This window comes from Humulus lupulus, chromosome 5 (assembly GCF_963169125.1).
Source record: "Humulus lupulus chromosome 5, drHumLupu1.1, whole genome shotgun sequence".
In the NCBI taxonomy this organism is placed as follows: Eukaryota; Viridiplantae; Streptophyta; class Magnoliopsida; order Rosales; family Cannabaceae; genus Humulus; species Humulus lupulus.
The window spans coordinates 83,844,488-83,852,883 of record NC_084797.1 but is presented as its reverse complement, the minus strand read 5'-3'; positions in this window follow the sequence as shown (position 1 = coordinate 83,852,883).

Genomic DNA, 8,396 nt, shown 5'->3' with positions numbered 1-8,396 from the left:
GAATGCGTAGCACCAGAATCAATCAAAACAGTAAAAGAAGTGCCAGCACTAGAAAGCTGACCTGTCACTACCGAGGGACTAGCCTCGGCCTCTGCCTGCGTCAAAGTGAACACTCGAGCTGGAGTCAAGCTGTCCACTTTTCCTGCCTCGCCCTTCTTCACTGTTGGGCAATCTTTTCTGAGGTGTCCCACCACCCCGCATACATAACAGGCCTTAGCCTGACACTCGCCCAAATGGCGTCTCCTGCACCTCGGGCATTCTGGGTAAGTCCTCCACGAATCGCCGCCTCCCCGTCGGCCACCCTGAACACCCCGACCTCCTCTATCAAACCTAGGAGCAATTGGGGCTTCAAGAGTCTTTCTCTTCAAATCACTAACACCTCCACCTCTACTAGAACCAGAATACAGAGGCACCGGTCTACGGCCCTCCCTTCTTGCTGCACTATCCCTCCAAATCCTATTCTCTGCTTCCTCAGCAGTCAGAGCCCTTTCCACAGCCTGGGCATAGGTAGTCACCCCAGGAACTGTAGTAATCCTTACATCCCGGGCTATCATGACATTTAGTCCTCTAACAAATCTGTCTAACCTGGTCGCATCGGTAGGCACAAGATCCGGTGCAAACTTTGCAAGTCTATCAAATTTCAAGGCATACTCCGTAACAGTCATACTGCCCTGAACGAGGCCCACAAACTCATTCACCTTTGCTGCTCTGATGGCAATGTTATAGTACTTCTAGTTAAACAAATCTTTAAACTCTTCCCAAGTCATCGTGGCAACATTTCTGGTCTGCGATACCACCTCCCACCAGATTAGGGCATCCTCTCTCAACATATAAGTGGCGCAGGCCACCCTATCATATCCTTCTACCTTCATAAAATCAAGTATAGTGGTAATCAAGGTCATCCACTGCTCAGCTTTTAGTGGATCTGGTCCACCCTCAAAGATCGGGGGCTGCTGTTTCCTGAACCGCTCATACAACGGTTCCATTTTATTACCAACATCAACAGGCTGTACCACAGGTACCAGCGCCGGTGGCCCAGCTGGGGCAACACTCCCAGATGGAGCCTGCTGCAGCATTCTGATCAACTCATCTTGGCTCTGAAGCCTAGCTTGCATTTCTGCCATTAACTGCTGCCAGTTCTCAGGGACTGGCGGAGGGGTTGGGCCCTGATCATCCTCTCTAGCCCCAGACCTGCCGGCTTGTCGTGTTGATTTCCTTGAACGCATAGCTATTCAAGTCAATCTGCAAACAACGACTCGACAATTAGGCTAAGACGACAGGGTTATAATCTCTCCATAATCCACCACCGAGACTCCAATCATTCACAAGCAAACACGTATAGCAATTCATTCAAATATTCATCCACATACACAGCAATGCTAATAAGCACGCCTCAATAACATCATGCAATAGTCAAGGGCCAGGCCCTATCAGAATCTCATGCTCCCTATTCATCAGACAGATATCAACATTCATATCTCACTCAAATCATTTAAACACATAATCATACATATACAGTTACCAAACCCTGAGTTGAGCTTGTCTCCCGCAGCGAATGTACATACCCAGCCAGTCTTCAGGACCCATAAACCTAGGACGCTCTGATACCAAGTTGTAACGCCCTGGATAGCCAAGACCGTTACACTGTGTGTTTATAATGTGCCAAACTTGCTAATCAAGTATTTAAAGTAAAAGCGTGTTACTCAAATAGTAGAGGAACTAAGGTTAAAAGAGTTTTGGTCTCAAAAGATACATTTTCATTACTAAACATTGTTTATGTACATGGGATCCCAAAAATGACAGTTTAAAAGTCATTTACAAAAGTTACAAAGTCTATATACATCAACAACCATACTAAGGCAAAATGAGTAGTTAGGTAATCTCCGTCCTGACACACTCCTCGACCGTGGTGATTGAACGGCTGGCTATGTACATTTCACCTCGGAGCTCTCCACCTCAGGCCTGGTCCAGCTTGCCCTTGCCTTTACCTGCACCACGTAGCACCCGTGAGCCAGGGCCCAGCAAGAACACATATCAATAATAGAACATGCACATTTAGCTGTCAAGTCAATCTCACATATGGCATCTCATAAACTTCAAGTATATCAATAGTCAAGTATTTCATATACAAAGCTTATCAATGGTCAAGTATTTCATATACAAAGCATATCAGCTCATATAACACAATGCACAGATGATAACCAGGGCTAGCGCTCCCAAGCTGCTCCCTCTGTTATCTTTTCGTTTCTCGCTCCCAGTGGCCAATTCGCGTCCCATGCGCTAAATTCATGAACGGTACTCTTAGACCGCTTACACGTGTCCCTTGGCATAATACCAACGATGACACAAAACAATTCTCGGGAGCACTTAGTCCCATCACAATCATATATTTCGGGTGCAGTGTTCTTACCTTTCAATTTACTGGTTTCCGATGCCACGTAGCCACAAGCACGGTCCTCTACCCCGAGCCTCTCCAAATTCCTAATCACAACATAAATATAATATTCTTTGTCATTAACCAATCCAAAACTACCTTCCCGGTACCTAATCCACACTCTCGGAACCCCCAAAACCTTAGAACAACACCCCGGAGGCATCCCCCGAACCCCCAGAGCAAAGACCAAAAAATGCAAAATATCACTCCCTGAAATTTTCCTTGTGCCGCGGCACCACATTCCTTGTGCCGCGGCACCCAACACCAGAGACCCCTAGGCCACGGCAAGCAAAAGCTGTGCCGCGGCACACCATCGCAAACCCAGATTTCTGGGTTTTCCTTCGCATTTTTCCCGAGCCTAACTCACTCCAAATCACCCCAAACTCTATCCTAAGCCCCAAAACCAACTCTAAACCCCTAACAAACCTCACAACAACCTAAAGACATCATGCCCAAGCTCACTCACACCTTCAATCCTAAAATTCACTCTTGAATTTCCACTTGACAACTCAAACCAGAGAAATTATGAACAGCTTGAACTCAAGCACAACCCACACTTCAAACTCCCTATACCTTAACAAAACAAACCTAATAAACATACAGAAACCTTACCTTAAGTAATAGGTTCAACCTCCAGCTCTTGACCTCCTTCTCCCTTGGTTCCCAATTTTGAAATTACATAAAACCAGCCAACAACTTGCCTCAATTCACCTTCCTTAACTAAAATTCAGACTTAAAACTTGGTTATAGCATAATCAAAATCTTACCTCTGAGTTTTCTTGGCCTAAGCTTGGTTGATAACTTCAAACATCCTTTGATTCTCCTTCCAAGAGTTTAGATTTCTGCTTCTCCTTTCTATCTCCCTTTTTGCTCTAATTCTAGGTCTCCACAATTCAGCATAAACCCATCTCCCAAAATATTATACGTATATGATTTTCCCTCTTCAGCTGATAATCATCTATCCTACCAAAATGTCTACTCTACCCTTCCACTAATACCCCTTCCAAACTTAACCTCAAGACCATACTTGTCTTTTCACCAGTTTTGCGATTCTACCACTTTCCCCTTAAAACTTGTTACTCTCTAAGGTTACTAATAGTTACACAGGTTACCAAATCACCAGTTACCATTATCTAGTTTCCTAGGACCGTCTTGGCACGTGCATCACGTTTGTATCACAGCACCCACACAGTACAATTCACATATCAGAATTATCACATAATATAATTCACATAGTCATATAACATGCTTAAAATCATAATCATACATCTTAATCATAATAATCACACATAATTCCCATCATGCCCTCCTGGCACACCAATCAAGGCCCTTAAGCCTTATTAGTGAATTTGGGTCGTTACAAACTTGCTCTTGCCTTTACCTGCACCACGTAGCACCCGCGAGTCAAGGCCCAGCCAGAACATACAACAATAACAGAATATGCACACTTAGCTGTCAAGTCAATTTCTCATGTAGCATCTCATAAACTCAAGCATATCAATAGTCAAGTAATTCACATACAAAGCATTTCAGCTCATATAACACAATGCACAGATGATAACCAGGGCTAGTGCTCACAAGCTGCTCCCTCTGTTATCCTTTCGTTTCTGGCTCCCAGTGGCCAATTCGCATCCCATGCGCTAAATTCATGAACGGTACTCTTAGACCTCTTACACATGTCCCTTGGCATAATACCAACGATGACCCAAAACAATTCTCGGGAGCACTTAGTCCCATCACAATCATACATTCGGGTGCAGTGTTCTTACCTTTCAATTTACTGGTTCCCGATGCCACGTAGCCACAAGCACGGTCCTCTACCCCGAGCCTCTCCAAAGTCCTAATCACAACACAAACATAATATTCTTTGTCATTAACCAATCCAAGACTACCTTCCCGGTACCTAGCCCACACTCTCGGAACCCCCAAAACCTTAGAATAACACCCCGGAGACATCCCCCGAAACCCCGGAGCAAAGGCCAAAAATTGCAAATTGTAACACTCTGAAATTTGCCTTGTGCCGCGTCACCACATTCCTTGTGCCGCGGCACCCAACACCAGAGACCCCTAGGCCGCGGCAAGCAAAAGCTGTGCCACGGCACACCATCGCAGACCCAGATTTCTGGGTTTTCCTTCGCATTTTCCCGAGCTCCAACCTCTCCAAATCACCCCAAACTCTATCCTAAGTCCCAAAACCAACTCTAAACCCCTAACAAACCTCACAACAACTCAAAGACATCATGCCCAAGCTTACTCACACCTTCAATCCTAAAATTCACTCTTGATTTTCCCACTTGACAACTCAAACCAGAAAAATTATGAACAGCTTGAACCCAAGCACAACCCACACTTCAAAACTCCCTTTACCTTAACAAAACAAACCTAATAAACATACAGAGACCTTACCTTAAGTGATAGGTTCAACCTCCAGCTCTTGACCTCCTTCCCCCTTGGTTCCCAATTCTGAAATTACATAAAACCAGCCACCAACTTGCCTCAATTCACCTTCCTTAACTAAAATTCAGACTTAAAACTTGGATATAGCATAATCAAAATCTTACCTCTGAGTTTTCTTGGCCTAAGCTTGGTTGATAACCTCAGTCACCCCCTTGATTCTCCTTCCAAAAGCTAGAGTTCAACTTCTCTTTTCCTTCTTTCTTTTGTTCTGCTTCTAGGTCTCCAATATTCAGCATAAAACAACTCCCAAAGTGTAATACATAGATGTTATTCCTTCAGCTCAAACTCATCTATTTACTGCTAAATTACCATTTTAACCCTACATTAATATCACTTATTAACTAGACCTCAAGGGCTTATTTGTCCTTTCCCTAACTTTAAAATTCTACCACTTTCCCATAAAACTTGTTACTCTCTAAGGTTACTAATAGTTACACAGGTTACCAAACCACCAGTTACCTTTATCTAGTTTCCTAGGACCGTCTTGGCACGTGCATCACGTTTGTATCACAGCACCCACACAGTACAATTCACACATCATAATTATCACATAATATAATTCACATAGTCATATAACATGCTTAAAATCATAATCTTACATCTTAATCATAATCATCACATATAATTCTCATCATGCCCTCCTGGCACACTAATCAAGGCCCTTAAGCCTTATTAGTGAATTTGGGACGTTACAGCGCTGCTGCCACTAGTTGACAACACTACAGAGATCGCCAGACTGCGACAACAAGTCGAGGAACTATTGCAGCAACAGCGACAACAGGCTCAGCCCCAGACTCAGCCTCCGCCTCTGTCGCAGCCACAGCCGCAGCAAATGGCCTCGGCACCCCAACAAGTTGGTCCATATGGGGGATGGTCTGTGGAAAATTATGCGCCGTATCCAGTACAACACATGGAGCCAATTTATGAGCGGTTTCGTAAGAAACATGCTCCGAACTTTGAAGGGACTACAGACCCCTTCGAGGCAAAAGAGTGGCTAAGAAATGTGGAGCCAATCCTGACGCACATGAACCTCAGCTACGCGGACCGCATATCCTGCATTTCGTCCTTGCTCAAGAAAGATGCCAGGATACGGTGGGACTTAATCCAACAAATGAATGATGTTGCCACCATGACTTGGACTCGATTTGTGGAGTTGTTCCACAAAAAGTACCATAATTCAGCTGTACTCGCTTCATGAGTTGAGGAGTTTGCTGGCCTGAAGCAAGGAAGTTTATCAGTGGAAGAGTATGCTCGGCAGTTTGATCATTTGGCTAAGTTCGCACCAGAAATGGTTCCAACTGATTATCTGAGGGTGTCTAATTTCATTAGAGGACTTCGATTGAAGATCGAGCTTGGGGTTAAGTTAGCAAACCCAGGAAATACTACTTATGTCGACATTCTAGAGATGGCAATAAAAGTAGAAAGGCTGCAGGCTAACGTTAGTAAAGAAGAATCCAGTAAGCCTGAGCCAAGACAGCAGGGTCAATCTCAGACAAGTCGGAACAACAACCACAACAACAACAATCAGTCCAGCAACAACAAAAACAACGGTCAGAAAAGAAGGCATCCTGACAACAAACAGTCCGACAACGATAAAAGGGAACAGACAAATAATGGAGGTAGTAGGTTGGGTTATGTAGAATCCCCGCCATGTGCTAAATGCCAAAGGAAACATTCTGGGGAATGCTAGGCAAACACCAAAGGATGTTACAACTGTGGTCAAGAGCGACACCGAAAGAAAGAATGTCCTCAGCTCAAGACAAAAGGGAAGAAGGAAGATAAGATGGTTCTTGACAGGGATTTTTCCTTATCCCAAGGAAAGGCTGATGCTAGCAATAAGGTGGTCATAGGTCAAGTTTTTATCCTCAAATAATACATGTTCTGTATTATTTGATTCGGGAGCCACTCATTCGTATATCTCGTTAGGAATGATAGAAAAACTAGACAAACCTTGTGAATGATTTAGAACTAGGTTTGTAACCGAGTTGCCTTTGGGTAAAGTAGTTCTATCATCACAGATAGTACGAGGCATACCGATCAAGATTGAGGACGTAGAACTAGAAGGAGACCTGATAGAAATGGAAATCAAGGACTTCGACATGATACTAGGCATGGACTGGCTAGCAAGGCATGGTGCGACCATCGACTGCAAAAGAAAAAAGGTAATGTTTGAGAGTCCTAACAGCCAGAGATTACTTTTCATGGGACAAGTGTTAGGATTACGCACCCCGCTAATATCATCTCTCAAAGCCTAAAGAATGATGGAAAAAGGGTGTCAAGCATTCTTAGCCAGCATCACAGACGTAGCAAAGGAAACACCACTTAAGGTTGGAGATGTCTGCATTGTAAGAGAATTCCCATAAGTATTTCCCGATGACTTGCCAAGGTTGCCGCCAACTCGGGAAATTTACTTCATGATTGAATTAGTACCGGGCACAGAGCCTATCTCCAAGGCACCATACCGGATGGCACCTACAGAACTCAAGGAGTTAAAGACGCAGCTGTAAGAACTCCTAGACTTGGGTTTTATTAGGCCAAGTCATTCGCCATGGGGAGCACCGGTTCTATTTGTGAAGAAGAAGGATGGAAGCATGCAGATGTGCATATACTACCGCGAGTTGAATTAGGTAACGCTTAAGAATAAGTACCCGCTACCCCAGATTGGCAACTTGTTTGATCAACTCTGAGGTGCGACTATATTTTCAATGATTGATTTACGCTCTGGGTACCATCAGCTCAAGGTGCGGGGAGAAGATATTCCTAAGATAGCTTTTGGAACTTGTTATGGGTATTATGAGTTCTTAGTTATGTCTTTTGTTCTTACCAATGCACCAGCCATGTTTATGGACTTGATGAATAGGGTCTTCAAGGACTACTTAGATAAATTCGTCATAGTGTTCATCGATGACATCTTTGTATACTCCAAGGACGAAGTCGAGCACAAGGAACATTTGAAGTTGATTTTGTCACGACTAAAGGAGCATCAAATATACGCCAAGTTCAAGAAATGAGAGTTTTGGCTTTCGAAAGTGGCGTTCCTCGGGCACATTATATCCAAAGAAGGAGTTGCAGTAGACCCATCAAGGGTAGAGGCCGTGAAGGATTGGCCAAGACCAAAGAATGCATCTGAAGTAAGGAGCTTTCTAGGATTAGCAGGTTATTATATGAGGTTCGTAGAGGGATTTTTTAAGATAGCCACTCCACTCACCAACCTGACCTGGAAACAGCAAAGATTCAACTTGAATGATAGATGTGAAGAAAGCTGCCAGTTGCATAAGGACAAGCTGTGCTCAGCACCAGTACTCTGTGTACCGACACCCAATGATAAGTTCGTAGTCTACTGCGATGCGTCGAAGCAAGGGTTGGGTTGCATGCTGATGCAAAATGACAAGGTGATAGCCTACGCCTCATGACAGCTAAAGGAGTACAAGCAACGTTATCCAACGCACGATATGGAGTTGGCAGCAGTGGTCTTTACGTTGAAAATATGGTGCCATTATCTTTA